This window comes from Gymnoscopelus braueri (genome assembly GCF_963280865.1).
Source record: "Gymnoscopelus braueri genome assembly, chromosome: 9".
NCBI classification, from domain to species: Eukaryota; Metazoa; Chordata; class Actinopteri; order Myctophiformes; family Myctophidae; genus Gymnoscopelus; species Gymnoscopelus braueri.
In genome coordinates, this window is record NC_137610.1 from 20777466 (window position 1) to 20794903 (window position 17438).

A 17438-nucleotide genomic window follows, 5' to 3' on the forward strand; every position below is an offset into this window, starting at 1 on the left:
ACATTTGGAAATGTGTGTTTGGTATGAATACATTGTAAAATTGCCAAAATGTCTTGTTTCTTCCTTGTTACTGATAGACTTCAATCAGCCAATCCACAAAACAAGAGTCAATAGCAACACCAGAATACGCTGTTTAGTATTAGCAGAGAAGATTTGGATTTTTTTTCATGGCCGCAACCCACATTCTCTGCTCATCCCACAAATGCATGTTCCTTACAAATGGGGCATAATTTAAAAGGGAAATAAACAAGCTTTCCAGCGGTATAAAAGTTATTGCCAAGAAGCATTGTTATGTACAACGGAGACACACAGTAATCTACCAACCACAAATTTCCTAACTTTTTGTTAAATGTTTATTCATGTCAATGGTTGCTGTGAAAGATGTCTATGGAGCTCATCTCAACTCTTTGGACACAACACCATTTCACCCTAATATTTTTTGGTCACGTCATCGTAGGTGAATATCTTATAGGTGAAAGTAAGTGGTTAAGCACCCAACAAAAATCGACTTTAATATCACTAGTCAACAATATAACACACAAACAATATTGTTTAATTGTTAGGATTCAGTTTGACATCTGTAATCTACTAATGGATAATGATTAACAGAAGATAAAATACTGTGAAGGGAACTTCCTGACACCTTGCCGTGAGCACAGAACATGTGCTGGATGCAAGGTACCGGATCCACAGTTCCTAGCCAGGGGGCCCCCAACTGGGACAAGCAGACAAAGATCCATTGAGACACTCAATGCTTCAATGCAAACCCAGATAATGACATTCTGCTTGAACATTTCCAGGTAATTCAGCTGCCTTACTTATAACGAGTTCAGGGAAGTTGTTAAAGGTGACAATAAGTGGAACACTTTGGAATGCTGTACGGACTGAATTCAAATACATTTATGCATTATTACAGTAGATGTGTCAAGGTTAGACACAAATCAGTGCTGATTACTTTTACCATATAAATATATCCTCAAATCAATGATGTAGAACATGGAAATATTGGAAATGGCATTTGTACTTAATTTGTTTTCTATGCAATCCCATAACTGTGTTTTAATGATATATGTTTGTTTCTATACAACTTAAATAGCCTACATCTGTTTTTAGTTTTAGTTTTTAATAATTTTATGCTCTCTCTTCGACAGGTTTCTCGTTGGGTTAAATAAAGTTTATAATAAAGAAAAAAACTTGAAACATGCGATGTGTGACTCACTATGTGACTACACAGTCTGATTTGTTTGTCAAAGTGACTCAAACTTGTGGCAAATGAGGTGTGATTACACTGTATTACCATCTTGAACGTAGCCAGTTTCAATCAATACTGTAAGTTGCATTGCTACTTCTGTTGACTGAAATCTTTCCTGCTGTTCAGAGATAATAGCATCATTGTGGGCTCGCTAAGGAGAGCACACTAATGTTATCCTCATTATTTATTCTTTCTCTATTATCACCCCATTTTTTGCACCTACAGTATCTAGTCCTTCATACTTTTAGCTAGAAACTTCAGTGAGAGAAGTCTCGGCAGCAGCTTCTCCAGGTACACTGTAGAGCTGTGAGTACTGGATGTTTTCTCAGACAAAAGATTCTCTCCCACATGCCCTGTCTCCTCAGTCAGACTCTTCATCTTTCAAAGTAATTTACAGTTCACAGAACACAAAAGGAACATTTCATAATAAATCATTCATGAGTTTTAATGGGGCAGGGACCCATCAGTTATACAGGGGAAAAAACAAATTAAGGCAATAACTTGATAACATAAGCAACACAGTTGTAACCGGTGAAGACTTGTGTATATTGATGAAGGGACCGACCCAGGATCTCTTTTGGAATTTATCTCAATTTTATTTATGCCTCTCTCTGGAACAAAAGAAAAGAGTCATCCACATTAATATTGTTGGCATTTCAACTCCTCCCCATTGACGTCAGAAAGGGGAGACAGAACAATAGGCCATCACAATGTGATACTGCGATACTTAACTAATAATATTACATAAAATACAACAACGTAACTGACATGAACAACAAAAAAAAAGAACGAACAGGGACGATATTAGCCCATGCAGCTCAACAAATGGCTTAGCTAGCGATTTAATTCTGTCAAAAAAGACTTTATGTATGAAAGTCTACACATTAACAGTGTCCATTTATATACAGGTAGTATAGCATGAAAACAGGAGGGGAGGGGGGGGGGGCTAGTAAAGAGCCCTTGGGAATCCAGTCAACTAAATATAGGGTTTAAGTGGTGATTTGTTAATTGGAACAAGAAGAGAGAACATTTGAAGAAATAATGGGCAATGGTTAGCCACCCTGCCTAACTAGAAATGAGAAATGCAGGTTAGTGAGCAGACAGTATGATGTCTCCCTAAACTAATAGGCTACCAATTAAAACTATTAATCTTCTTTTAATCATTTGGAGTGTGGGTGAGGGGGGGGGGTAACATTTCACGGAGGGAACAACAAACATGCAGATTATGCTCGTTCAAAGCTTTCAGTCTATTTTTATAACCCGCCTAAGCCACTGTGAGAGGTTTTTATGGAAGCTCTGAATGGAAACATGCATCATTCAGCCATGTTTCATGGGACATCGGGTGAGTTGCCCCTGAGATATCACTAGTGATATAGATCAAAATATGAACACATAGATGTAGAGCAATCCATATTGTATAAAGGAAGGTCCTAGGGTCCCTATTGTAGGTACAGTACAAACTTACTAACCAACGGCACCATAGGGGTTGGCCACATGAACACTCCCTGTTCTGGACATGGCAAAAATGGATGAACATTAGGCAAAAATAGATGAGTGTTGGGCAATGTTATCCAGGAAAGTGATGTTACTTATTACTTATTACTCCTTATAAAAGTAATAATACTGCATTACTAGGTACCAAAAGTAATATGTATGACATATTATATACTTTGACAGTTTTTCTGCATATTCCATACATGGATCAATAATTATCCCTACAGTAGCATTCAAATATCAAACAGCAGTACTGAACACATTGAAGCCTATCAAACCTGGCATTGCAGATGCTTCAACAAATTAAATGTCAGTTGAAAAACATCGTGGTTGAAAGCAATTTGTTCCTCGCACAAAGTTTACAATGGACTCGACTGCAATGTTTATATCTTTGACTGACACAAACTCAAAATAATGACTCCCAAGTATGTGTGGCAGTGGCTTCGTTTTTGAGCGACGCATGGAGGAGAACGGACCAGCCCAGACCATTGTCCTGCACATAGACTACGCTACGTCATAACATTGCACGTTGGCGCATGCTTAAAAAGAACAGATCTACAAGCTAATAATTATAGGTAGTATCGCAAAGTGTTGATAGCTTGCACATGTGACAACCGGTGCTTAAATGAGCTGCTCTACGTACCCCCCCCCCCCCCCCCCCCCCGAAATGATCCAATCTCCCCCACCTGCTCAACTGCAATGAATCTGGATTGTTAGATTATTAGATCTGGGAGATGTGTGGTTTTGAGTCAACACATTTCTATGGTACAGACCATAGTTTGTCTATTTGAGGCACTGTCTAGATGAAAATACAATACTGTGCCATACATGTAATTTAACCACTACTTTGTTGCACAACGAATAGCTAACATAACCGATCTCTAATTCAAGCTGTGAGCCGCTGTTGCAATTTAAGAACATTTTGAAATGATGTATTTATTATTTTTTAATTTTAATTAATTATTTATTTATATTTTTGCATATAATGACATGCCCAAAATAGGAATGCCAGGGTTAAATTAAGTAGCTTCAGCTTGTTGATAGTAAGCAAGCAATAACAGTGTCTATGGAACCCTGTGCCTTTGACTGTTACATGAAAGAGGGCCTATTCACTCTCTTTGCTTGCTTGTAAATAACTTGCATGGCTGCAGGAAGCTGATAAACAACATGGCCGAGTCCAAGTCCAATACATAAAACATGTTATCGTGATTTTTATGTCACTGACTGTTGGATAACTTCTCTTGGTTCTTTTGAGGACATTTTTAAGAGCAATATTTATATATATCATATAGACACATTTCATGTTACTTAGATTCAGACAGCATCTTTTATAAAATATTTAGTATAAAATTGTGCACCGCATGGTTTGTTGTAATGAGAAAGGCAGACGTTTGTCAGGTACAAATACAGTACAGTACAATAAAAACACTGCAGTAGATCTGTAGTTAGGCTGAGATCAAATGAAGAGGCAAAGTTTAGCACAATAAGAATATATTATAACTAGAAACAAGTGCTCCTCGGAGCACAGGTCTCCCTCCGCCAGGTCAGGTAGGTTATTGTGGGCCAGCAATGTTTGGAATTCGCCAATCAGGATGGAATATGAAAAATCTGACAGAACGTGAATCGGCCTGTTATAGCGCCACCATGAGGCTGATTTGAAAAATGTAGGGTGGCATTTCTTCCTTGGCCTAGTGGGAATGTGCGTGCAAAGTTTCACAGCAATTGCATGCTGCGTTCATGATTTGAGGCATTTTGTTCAAACTTTGGTAGCCAATCTTAGCCAATCAGGATGGAATATGAAAAATCTGACAGATTCATCTTGATCACATGACGATAGAGATACTGTGTACCGATTTGGGTGATGTTTGGAGAAATAATTGGATATCAAAAATGGGCCTCCTGGTGGCGCTATGCTGATGTGAAAAGGGCAGAGGTTCTGCTCTGGCATCCAGGGAGTGTGTGTGTTAAGTTTCACGTCAATCGGGCTAACGGTGATTAGTTGCTCACAGACGGATGGACACACGGACGGACGGACAGACTGCAAAACATAGTCTCGGCCGTGCCTTCGGCCTGGCGGAGACAAACAGGTGGAACATGGCTGAGGCTTAACAGTAGGGGAAGCAGGGCAGGGGCTCTCCAACAGGCTACATGCTCCACACGCATAAACGCACATGTAACCCTTTAGTTATTACAGGGTATAGGACCAGTTACTATAGTTCGGTCGTTTGGAGGAGCAGTAAGCTATCGAGGGAAGAAGAACTTAGACCACAGACCATGGGTAAGGTTTTATAATTGCCCGACGGCTTGTATTAACAAAATCAAATAAGCAACACATTGAACACAAGCTTATGATTCCAGGAGGAGAGAGACAGGAGAGGAGTGAGGGAGAGAGAGAATGTACCAGAATCCTTTTTCTTTTCTTTTTTTTGGTGTGTCACTGTAGACCCACTCCGCCCGCCCCGCGATAATAGCGTCTGAAATCTTGTCCTGTCCGCCCACCCCGCGGTTCAACCCGAGGGGCTTTTGATCCTATTATAACACTCACTCTAGCCTGAATAAAGGTGATCTGGAAAACACACAGTAAAGCAAGGGGACCCCCACTACTGCGGCTTGGTTCCTGAGCACTTTTAGGAACAAAACTAAAAATAATTGGGCACACAGCTTCAAACAACAAGGCCTAGTTCCTACAATAAATACTAGTGGTACCTGAAGCATCCAAACTGCTACGGGGAGCGACAGGGGTTATTTAAAAGAACATAAAATAAATTAAATGAATACAAATACATAAAACAAAGAATTCCTAGACAACAGGACAACCAACCAATTAATGTGGCAGGTTAAACAAGGACACATACGCTATTGTAACAAGCCCAGCTGGAACATTGAATGGCCATAACAAGCTGGTGCTAATATCAGACGAATAAACTGATATGGCAAAACACAGGAAAAATACACAACTAAAACTAGAAAAAGTGCTCCTCGGAGCACAGGTCTCCGCCAGGTCAGGTAGTATATTGTGGGCCAGCAATGTTTGAAATTCGCCAATCAGGATGGAATATGAAAAAATGGAACGGATCCGTCTTGATCACTTGACGATATAGATAATGGATGCCAGAGCAGAACCTCTACCCCACATTTTTCACATGGGCCTGTTATAGCGCCACCAGGAGGCCGTTTTTTTCTAAAAAAAAAATTTGACAGTACTCCTACAAATTCTGTCCAAATGTCACGCAAATCTGTACACAGTATCTCTATAGTCATTAAACGAAACCGGTCTTTCAGATTTTTCCTATTTCATCCAAAATTCGCAGGAGTGCTCCGTTTTGAACAAAATGCCTCAAATCATGAATGCAGCGTGAGATTTCCGTGACATTTTGCACAAACATTTCCACTTGGCCAAGGAAGAAATGCCACTTAAAAAAATTCTAGTCAGCCTCATGGTGGCGCTATAACAGGCCGATTCGCGTTTTTGCCCTGCATTTTTCACATCTGCCTTTTATAGCGCCACCAGGAGGTCGATTAACGTAAAACTCATCTTTTGATATTACTCCTTCAGATTGTATCCAGATTTCACGCAAATCGGTACACATGATCTCTATAGTCATGTGATCAAGACGGCTCTGTTAGATTTTTCATATTCCATCCTGATTGGCTAAGATTGATCTGAAGTTTGCAGGAGTGGCCCGTTTTGAACAAAATGCCGCAAATCATGAACGCAGCGTCCCATTGTGGTGAAACTTTGCACGCAGATTTGCACTACGTTGAGGAACAAATGCCACACTTTTAACATTGCCCTATTATAGCGCCACCAGGAGGCCGATTTTTGCACAATGGTTTACTCCTATACAAATTGTGTCCAAACATCACGCAAATCGGTACACATTATCTCTATAGTCAAGTGATCAACACAGATCCGTCCAATTTTTCATATTCTATCCTGATAAGCAAATTCCAAACATTGCTGGCCCACAATAACCTACCTGACCTGGCAGAGACCTGTGCTCCAAGGAGCACTTTTTCTAGTATTTTTACAAAATATAATTAAAAAAGGAAACCAGTGGTCTAGGACTCTCCACATTTGGGATTGGCGTTGGACCCAAAAAGCTGACATGCTCCACTGTACACAGGGTTACTATGCGTGAATTTCTATGATTAAGACAAGAATGGAAAGACAAACTAAACGCAGAAAGCTTATTGCACGTCTAGGGGCAGTGTATCCACAATGGAGATTTGGGCCTGTAATAACGACAATACTGTATAAAAAAGAGTGGCACCATATTGCCCAAGGAGCTCGTATAGTGTCTCTCTCTAGTAGCATCAGGACATTCATTCCCAGAACCCCAGGGGCATGTGAAACTAGACTATTGGGGGGATCTTTGACGACCAGCACCCCACAATTTCATATTGCCCGGCAGCACCCTCCCCTCTTTCACTCAACACACAACATACTCACGCATCCACAGGGTACCTCCATGCCATCTGCACTCCTACAATGCCTCCCCCCTTTGTGTGGTAGCTGCTCCTCCCGGGCTCTTTGGCAAGGACAGGTTCCTCAGGTGCTCCCACAGTGTGGCCAACACCCACTTGCCCCAGAACCTCATAGTCCCCCTCACCACCCAGTCACAGAGGCCAAGCAGAAAGAAGTGGTGGCAAGGAAGTGTAGCGAACGCCCTCCCCTGCCGGCTTCCCACCCACTAACACACCAATTGTGTCCATTGGAACGCCCGGCCAAGCCGGAGGCACCATGGAGGAATTTAATCCCAGTGTCCATGGTGGTGGGCAGGAACTTTTACCCCTGCACCACCTGGATGCCCTGGTAGGGTCCGACTTTGGCATCAATAACATGAAAAGTACGGATCCATCCTGCCATCCTGCTGCTGCTGGTGTGGCGGATATTTTCTTGGCACAAATGTGTACAAATGAGCATTGTTTAAATGCCACAGCTTACCTGAGTATTGTTGCTGACCATGTCCATCCCTTTATGACCACAGTGTACCTATTCTAAAGACAACTTTTAGTAGGATAATGCACCATGTCACAAAGCTCAAATCATCTCAAACCGGTTACTCAGAGCTTGACAATCACCAGACCTTTGGAATTTGGCAGAATGAGAGATTTGCACCATGGTGGATGTGCATATGTGAAATCTGTAGCAGCAACTGTGGGATGCTATCCAGCACCATGTCGTATAAGGCAGTTCTAACGGTAAAAGGGAGTCCAACATTGTACTTACAGTGTAACCAATGAAGTGGCCGGTGAATTGATACAATGGCATTCATTTTTGCATGAGGCATTTGTTATCGCCCCTTACCTATAGCCTTATATTAACAAACACAAAGAGAAAATATCTTTTGATCAACACTTTAATTGAATAAACAGATTAACTGTAGCAGTGAAAGCAATGGTAGTCCATTGATTTCCATGGATTTCCCAACAGTGTGTGAAGGGAGTTAGCTACATTAGGCTATACTATATGCATTGTTCTGTGAACCGTTGAAGGTCACTGTTTCTCGCTTTGCAATTTGGCTCCTTTGTGCCTGGATAAACTCCAGTGTCTCCTCAGCGTGTTGCTGAGGGCTGAGTTTCATCCATGTTTGACATAGCAAGTTCCATTCTTGGCACTTTAGCTTGCACTGATTGGTCAGCTGCCATATCAGGCCTATAGGGATTATACACCTTTAACTTGCTTTGATCAGACAGCTGCCATATGAGGACACAGGGCATAGAGGAAACTTCGAAATGGCTACCCAGACAAATTAGTCTCATTGTTTATATGTACACAATCACCTACTTCCCTCAGCTAATGTGTTTACATATGCAGAGAGAAATGTGCCTCTAATATTTTTATGTTTATGCAAGCCAATGCTGCAAACTCTGCTTATTAATTAAACACATCAATAGCTCCCTCCCTAGCTATTAGTGACATTATTGTCTCCGCCAGGCCGAAAGACATGGCGAGAGTATGTTTTACCCCCTGTCCGTCCGTGTGTCCGTCCGCGTGTCCGTCCGTCTGCGAGCGGCTAATCTCCGACACCGTTGGCCCGCTCGCTCCGAAACTGTGCACACACACTCCCTGGATGCCAATTCAGAACCGCTGCCCCAAATTGTTCACATAGCCCTGTTATAGCGCCACCAGGAGGCCGATTTGTGCAAAACCCATTTACTCCTACAGATTTTATCCAAAAGTCATGCAAATTGGTACACAGTATCTCTATAGTCATGTGATCAACACGGATCTGTCCGATTTTCCATATTCCATCCTCATTGGCTAAGGTTGGCTTCCAAAGTTTGCAGGATTGGTCCGTTTTGAACAAAATGCCTCAAATCATGAACGCAGCTTGCGATTTCCGTGAAATTTTACACGCACATTCCCACTAGGCCGAGGAAGAAATAGCACCCTTTCACATTGGCCTGTTATAGCGCCACCAGCATGTCTAATTTAGCAAAACACATTTTTGGAACAAAAGCCTCAAAACATGAATGCAGTGTCCGATTGCCGGGAAAGGCCTAAGAAGAAATGGCACCCTTTTCACATTGGCCTATTATAGCACCACCAGGAGGCCACAATAACGTACCTGACCTGGCGGAGACCTGTGCTCCGAGGAGCACTTTTTCTAGTTCCTTGTCCTTTTGGAATGAACTGGTATCATTACTGCAATTTAAGTATTTAATGCCCCCCAGTTCTTTTGAAATGAAGCTCAGGAGGACTTATGTTTGGGTGTACATGGATATGGAGGTAGTTCAAAGTCTTCAAAGTGTTTTGGCATGTATCAAAAACATACTCTGAATCTGATTCACCAATGGAAATAAAATAAAAAGGCATTGGACTCTGTGTGCAAGGGCCTTCATGGTGGCAATGTCAGTCATTCAAGCCACTTTGGTCAGATTGGATGTAGCAGGGGATGCAAGTGCAGCTTTTAGACTCTTTTTAGACATTTCTTTCTATTTTTGTCTGACATATTGGCTTGTAGTCAGCTAGTGGTTCAAACAAGATTTTTTAAAGTCTGAATAGTGTTGCTGGGAGGTTCAACATTTTCTTTCTTTCGGTTCAAACATATAGGCTACGGATATAGTTGAGGAATTCTTGCACAGTGTGCCATATTTATTCAACCAACTGTAGCCATGTGAGTTGATGCCTTTTTTTGCTTTCTTTTTTTACTCATTTGCCATATCAAAGCATGCCCTCTGCAGCCAACAAGCATGGTATGGATGAGAAATTATAGAAAAAAAGATATAGATGTTTAAGTCCAATGATCATTTAAGGCTTTTAGTCATTTCAGGCCTTGATGGATGTGAGGCAACACACCAAACTGCAACACAAAGTGCAAATAACATCGCAAATTGATATCTTTAAATGTTCTTTTACAAACACATTCCACTAATTAAGCATATTTAAAGTGTTGCTTGTTTATTGTTGTTCTCCTGGGGAATAATAGGAGTGTATTACTTGCTCTCTAAGGACAAAACTAGTGCTTTGAATGAGAAGAGCACACAACGTGCATAAAAGGTATCCTGGGACTTTTTTTCTCAATTGATAAAAGCAGACAAACTCTGCTATATTTATTATAGACAATGAACACAAATCAGTTTTTGTTCCAACACTAACAAAAGTGAAAATACCCTCACCCTTTCATATACAGTACATACATGCACACAGAATATTTATTAGAAAGTGACGTTATGGTCAAAGGGAAGGAATAAATATGCCAACCATTTTTTGTGAAAAAAGCAACATACGCACGCACGCACGCACGCACGCACGCACGCACGCACGCACGCACGCACAAGCACGGTACAGTGCACACATGCTACAGTGTGTATTGTGGATCCTACAGTATCCCAGTGTCCTCTGCAGATAGATAAACACCTTGCGCTCTTAATCACCTGCAGCATCTTATTTAAGTTACATTTGAAATCTCTAAGATGAAGCCCATACAGAAACCAGCAGAGGCTCAGGCTTAGCCCCATCAATCTTATTACAAATCTATAGCTTTCAACATTAATGAGCTTAACTTGTTTTAATCCAGATCTTGGTCTCTGCTTCCCAGAACATCTTCAACAAATCTTGTTTTGACTGCTTGAAGAAAACAGCCAGGTGGTTAAGTGTGGATCTGATAAATAAGAATAGATTACATTTCTGAGAACAAGATGAAGTCACTGCAGTCTGATAGATGCGACGCATTGTGAGCTTATATATCTGCTATTTTAGGCACGGGACACCGTTGCACGACAGAGTATGAATTAGGCATATAACACTAGTTAGTGTTTTAAGAAGAACAGAGACTTCAGAATTTGTGTTTCCATGTGGTAAACTATACAATAGAGTAGGTACAGGTGTAATCTATGCAGCTTAGCATTAACTGTTATTCTCAGCACAACACGGACCAACATTCTAAACGTCCTTCAAAGGGTAATTAATGGTAATGAGTATGTATAAATAATTAGGCTACTCATCCATGTGGAGTTATATACCTCACAATGTGCAACTGTTCATTTCCGGGGGAATATAAAGAAACGCTTTATTTATTTAGTTTTCTTTTCTCTGTTTCAGTCTTGCATTGCTGCAGCTTTTACCCCTCCAGCTTATGACGGGCAAGCTGTCTGATGAACCGATCCCACCGATAAAGACTTGAGAAGAAATAAATTAATAAGTGAATGAAAATGATCTATCCTGAGCCAGAGGCACTCCGGGAGTTTAATTTACATGAGTACTGTATTTTGTTTGTCCCCCTGAGTGTGATGGATGGTCCCCTAGACCCTGATGGAATGGAATGCATCAGCTAATTAGTTTTCCTTGGACAATGCCATATCGACACAGTCAAAGTTTGAGTGTTAGTTTAACCCTGAGAGTGTGCAAATGTAACCAAATGCATTGGGTCCATTTGGTTGCATTTGTACACTCTCAGAGTTACAAATGGATAAAGTAGTGCTGAGGATTTTACTGTGTAAGCCCATCGTCGCAAGACTTCCTCCTGTCCACTGCATTTCAGGACATGGGTAAGCATCTGCACTCAGCACCTGCATTTATTGCTCCATTTTTTGTAGTGATATAGCAGAGTACTGAAAGTAAACCCATGCCACTGGCAGACGTTGTTTATTGTGTTACAGGATGAGACGTTGCCCTTTCCCTTTGTCAACACCTGTGGAACCATGCCTACTGGATGCTGTACACATCTTGTACATACGGTATAGTAGCATGGGCTACGATTGAGAAGGTTTTAGTTGTTATGGGACAATACATTATTACATTAACATCTCAATACGTACTGTACTGGATCCATTAGGCCTTATCGTACAAAAACGAGAAACTACAATAGGTATTGAAAAGGTACAAATCGAAGGCAAGGAGAAAATACACAAGTCGTCAGTCTTCATGGCTTGGAATAATTGAATTGTTAAAATATATTGTTTGTCATCTCAAGGACAGTACTTATAATCCATTCCCATTGCTAAAGAGACACACCTGAAAACCTTCCACATCATGACATGAAATAAGAATAATTAGATGTCATTGTAAATATGGCAGCTGCAACATGTACTGTATTTCACATTCGAGACTTGTCTAACTGCCTAATCAGCTCACTTTCTTTTTAAGGCACACTGTATGTCTCTGTAAGAGGTGAAACATCTAGCAATGAGTTTGTTTGTTTGTGTGTGTGTGTGTGTGTGTGTGTGTGTGTGTGTGTGTGTGTGTGTGTGTGTGTGTGTGTGTGTGTGTGTGTGTGTGTGTGTGTGTGTGTGTGTGTGAGTGGCTAACCACTGGACATATCACGTTATGTGTGTGTGTGTGTGTGTGTGTGTGTGTGTGTGTGTGTGTGTGTGTGTGTGTGTGTGTGTGTGTGTGTGTGTGTGTGTGTGTGTGTGTGTGTGTGTGTGTGGCTAACCACTGGACATATCAGGTTATGTGTGTGTGTGTGTGTGTGTGTGTGTGTGTGTGTGTGTGTGTGTGTGTGTGTGTGTGTGTGTGTGTGTGTGTGTGTGTGGCTAACCACTGGACATATCACGTTATGTTTATGCATCTCTTAGCTCCTAAACTTTGGAATGCTCTTCCACAGCTCTGTGGACATTTTAAAGAACAACCTTAAAACCCTACTATTTGAACAGCGCTTGCTGATGTGACATGCTTTTATTTCCATCCTTGTGTTGTTATCCTGCTTGAGATTAATTTAACAACCTTTTTCTGCTTTACTACCTTGTTTTGTTTTTAATCTCATAATGTAAAGCACTTTGTGAGATCTCTCTGTGAGAAGTGCTATATAAATAGAATTTACTTACTTACATCTGGATTCTTTGATTGGCAGTTGTGCCTTTTGAGACTTCTGCCGTGCATTTTTGAAAATATGCCTAATGTCGCAAAATCATGCCTAAACCTAACCTTAACCCTAACCTTACAAAAACTATGGCTAAACCTAACCTTAATCCTAATCCTAACCTCACAAAAACTATGCCTAAACCTACCATTAAGCCTAAGCCTAACCGTAACCTCACAAAAAGTAAAACAAAATGGTCCGTAGTTGTCAACAAATCCCGATGACAGCGAGATTCAATCCCAGGAGGTTGTGATTGGAAGTCTATTGATTAGTGAAGCACGCTACCAAGGCAGCTGGTGAAATGGGGTTTCGGGCTGTATTTGAATGTTACCACCTAGCTTGTCTCGTTCTTGCATTCAGCCAATTGCAAGCAGGCAGGCCGGGGCTTGGCAGAATCCAGTTGCCTTTAATTTATACGCGGACAGATCAGTGCCAAATTTCTTGCCAGTAAGCCAAAGAAGTACCTCAATGTTTTTTTTACCATTATATGTTTTATTAAAACAAATTATGATGATGCCGTATAGCTGTGAGTCTAAATATCCACAGCCCTGCTAAAAAATTAATGAATGCATTCAAAGGATTTTTATTGAGTGATAGCTCTTATGATACTAAATGTACAACGGTTTGAAGGGTAAAAGACCAATTCTGAAATTGAATATGAATGAAAATAGAGAAGAAAATTAATTAAATTCATATTTTTTTTGTTGTTGTCATGTTTGTGTGGGAAGCCAGAACTGTGTTAATGGGTACTTTGAGATCACTGGCAGTGCTGTGAGGTCCATTACTGATTTATGCACATTCCATTAAAAGATAGATTTTATAATAATGTTCCTAGGAGCCTTGCTCATCTATACTGCAGATCAAGATTGGGAGTGCATCACACGTTCTATCTTGTGTTATGTCCATGAATAGCCAACAACGCACAATTCAGTGCAATTAATTTCAAACGATTTTGTGCTCAAGTGCAAAAGACTTAATTTGCCTAATGAAGTCCTGTAAATCTCAGATTAATAAGCATGATATTACCTCATTATCGGCAATGAACTCTGCAAAGCTCGCTCATCCATTTCGTATCTTTTATTCACAGGACCTGTAAGAGCACCTCAACACTTGCACAGGTGGTATATGCATGAATGTGGGAATTCAGCTTAGAGGCAGACTGTTAAACTGCTCAGACACTTTGTCTCTTGAGAGACAAAGCAGAGGAACATGAATACTAGAATTAGTCTCTTAACATCTCTGAGGTACCAGGATTCCTCCAGGAGACGCCTGACCCTTCCATCATGGCAGTCCCAGGTGGATCACAGGGGGAAAAAAGGCAACCCCATGTGGAACAGATGAATATGTATGCAGTAAATCCTCAGTGTTAATATAACGCTGAGAGTGTACAAATGGATGAATTAGCACTGAGGATTTCACTGCGTAGTGGAGAGATGGCAGCGGAAAAGTGAGTAAAGCCTGGGGCGAAATAAGGGAACGACAGCAAAGCACAGAACTCATTGTATTGAGTTTAAATTAGTTCGTTTTTTACTTTGAGTTGTTCCTATCCAATTAACATTCATTCTGTGGAGCAGGTAATTTCTTTGTTCCTGGCAACAGGTTGTTGCAAAATCTCCTAAAACAAATAGTGCGTTATTTAGAATTACTGTAGATGTCAGTGGTAGAATTTCTGCTCATGCAGATTTATACTGTTCATCATATTTTACTTTGAAAAATTGAACAACAAAACCACCTGCCGCAGTATAATTATTTTGTGAATATTGCATATTTTAACATGCTTGACAAAACATCGCTCACATCACATTACCAGCGTTTTGTAAAACTTCATTATAAAACAGTTGGTGATGATCAAGTGATATGATTGGCAGAGAGCCGTGCTGTTTGCTGTAGCATCACAGCTGTAAGAGTTGCTTAGCAACGAATATGGAGATACAGTATATTAAATCCTCACCAAAAACTGACATCTCAGTGTTTATTTCAAAATATGAAATCAGATATGCATAAAAGCTGTTGTATAAAACAATTAGAACACTTGAGTTTCTGCGTTAGAGTAAATAAGATATTGGCATGATTATACTAACATTCCTTGAACATTTTTTTAAATATTGCGTGTGCATTCAAACAAAAAAAACACCAACGCCACAACAGAGATGAATATTTTTTTAAGAAAGCATCTCGCTGTAAACAACTGCACACAAAACCAATCCAAAGGCACTCAGTCATTCATTGAATCTAGTAAAAAGGCAATAAATTGTAATTAAAGCTCAGGATAGTGCATAATTTCCGTCTTTTTAATATAGCTTATATACTAGTTGTCCCCCAGGGCTCTATACTTGGGACCCTAATTTTTCCCTGTACACCAAATCTCTTCTCTTTGAACAGCCAATCAACAAGCTTACAATGCCTCGCAATGCAACGCGTTGCGAGTTGTACATCTGCTATTTTCCCCAAATGTTTGCCTATTATGACATGCCCAGAATAGGGACGCTAGGGTTCATGTGATTAACTGTAGGAACTCTGGATGCCATTGAATAGTCTACATTGTGTCAAAATGAGAATCACTGCTCTTTGAGCAAATTTATGTACAAGAATATGTCTTGGTGACTGGTGTATAAAGGGGTCACATAGGGGTCAAACGTTAGAAAGAGGGCCCAGGGGAGACCAGCATCCTAAGAGAGCACTTGGTTTATAGATTTCACTATTTAATAAATGTTGCTGGTCCAGTGTGCTGTCATTGAGAATTCCAAGTGGTTCACATGCTACTGCAGAAATACATTTACACTGACATTGTGATCCAGCCACATGTGAACACTACAGTACAAGTAAATACTGATCGTGTCAGTCCTAAGATTGTGTGTGGGGTAGGACAAACTTGCACGTGTAGTCTTTCCTGTGAAGAAAATAGCTTTCAAAATACCCCCTAAAAAAGAAAGGAAAACATAATTTGTTTCAAAATATACACGTATTGTAAAAATGTATTTCCAGTATAAAACATATGAGCAATTTTCTGTTTACAATGGCTTATGCTTGAGTTGGCTAATCAGATCTGTGTATATTTACTGTACTTTTCAGTAGCAATAATGTAGGTAATTTTATCTTGAAAGGTGCATTGTCAGAGGGTTTCTTTTATTTTATTTCCATGCCTTTGGGGGAACATAAGCCTTTTATCTGGACATTCATCATCCAAATACGTTGTGCTCCTGCATTGAGCCTTAGATTAATGAATTGGCACAGTTAGTAGGATTTGTCCTCTTAAGACCTGACCTTCAAATGTGCATGTGCTAGGTGCAGTTGGCTTACTGTTTCACAAGATGGTGTGGCTTGTAAGAGAGCCCGTCAAGTTTCTTTTAGTGCTAAATTAATCCAATTTAGATGTACATAAGCAGACTACAGTACCTGGAGAGGGACTGAACTGATAAACCAAGTAGGGGTGCAACAGTTAATTGATTTGATTGATTATAAAAACAACTGATTTTAATAAAATAGTTTTCATACAGTAGCAGAAATAGTGAAAATATCAGATCCACATGCTCACAATGTGTCGCGATGAGACGCGTAGTACACTTGTAGATTGGCTTAAGTGGTTAATTAGACTAATCAATTTGATCAATTATTTTAAAAAATAATTCAAAAAACATGCATCTTGATTATGTGAGTAAATCAAAAAGTGATCAATAGAATAATTACTTAGAAAATAATTGATAGTTGCAGCCCTAGAACCAAGTGAGTCTAAATGAATCATCTTCAGTCAGTACCTGTTGTCACCTGTCTGCATCATGTCTCTATTGCAGCAAAACAATGAGGGGAACATTTCTTTCTCAGACCTGGAACGACAAAAGGGAACGACTAAACCAAATTAATAGAGCTAATTTATATGCGCAGGCATGTGAATTACACCAATAACACATACCAAGGGAAGACATCAAGTGTTGCCTGAGCAACTGTCTGTCGCCTCGCCTCACCTTGCGAGAAACTCAGTTAATTATGTATTCCTAATTGTGCGATCACAAGCTGTTCTTGCACACTTCATTTTTGGATTGCAGCATATTGTGGAGTTAAAATAATAGTTCATATCAATGGACTTCAGGAGGAGGATAGAACATCACTGCCCATAGACTGGTGCGATCAGGGGTTTGATCAGGGTTAGATTATAGTAAAACAAAATAGGGAAGGATTTTCTTATTCTACACACTGTACACAGTCTTTGTACGGCAAATAGTATAAATAGACGATTTACAAGCCCACAAAACGGCACATCGCAACATGTTGTGAGCAATATTTACACAAAAAGAAATAAGGAAAAAAAGCCAGGGTTAATGTATCAAGAATCAAGAAGGTTTTATCTCGTCATCTCCTGTGATAGGGCCCACCACCACTGTGTC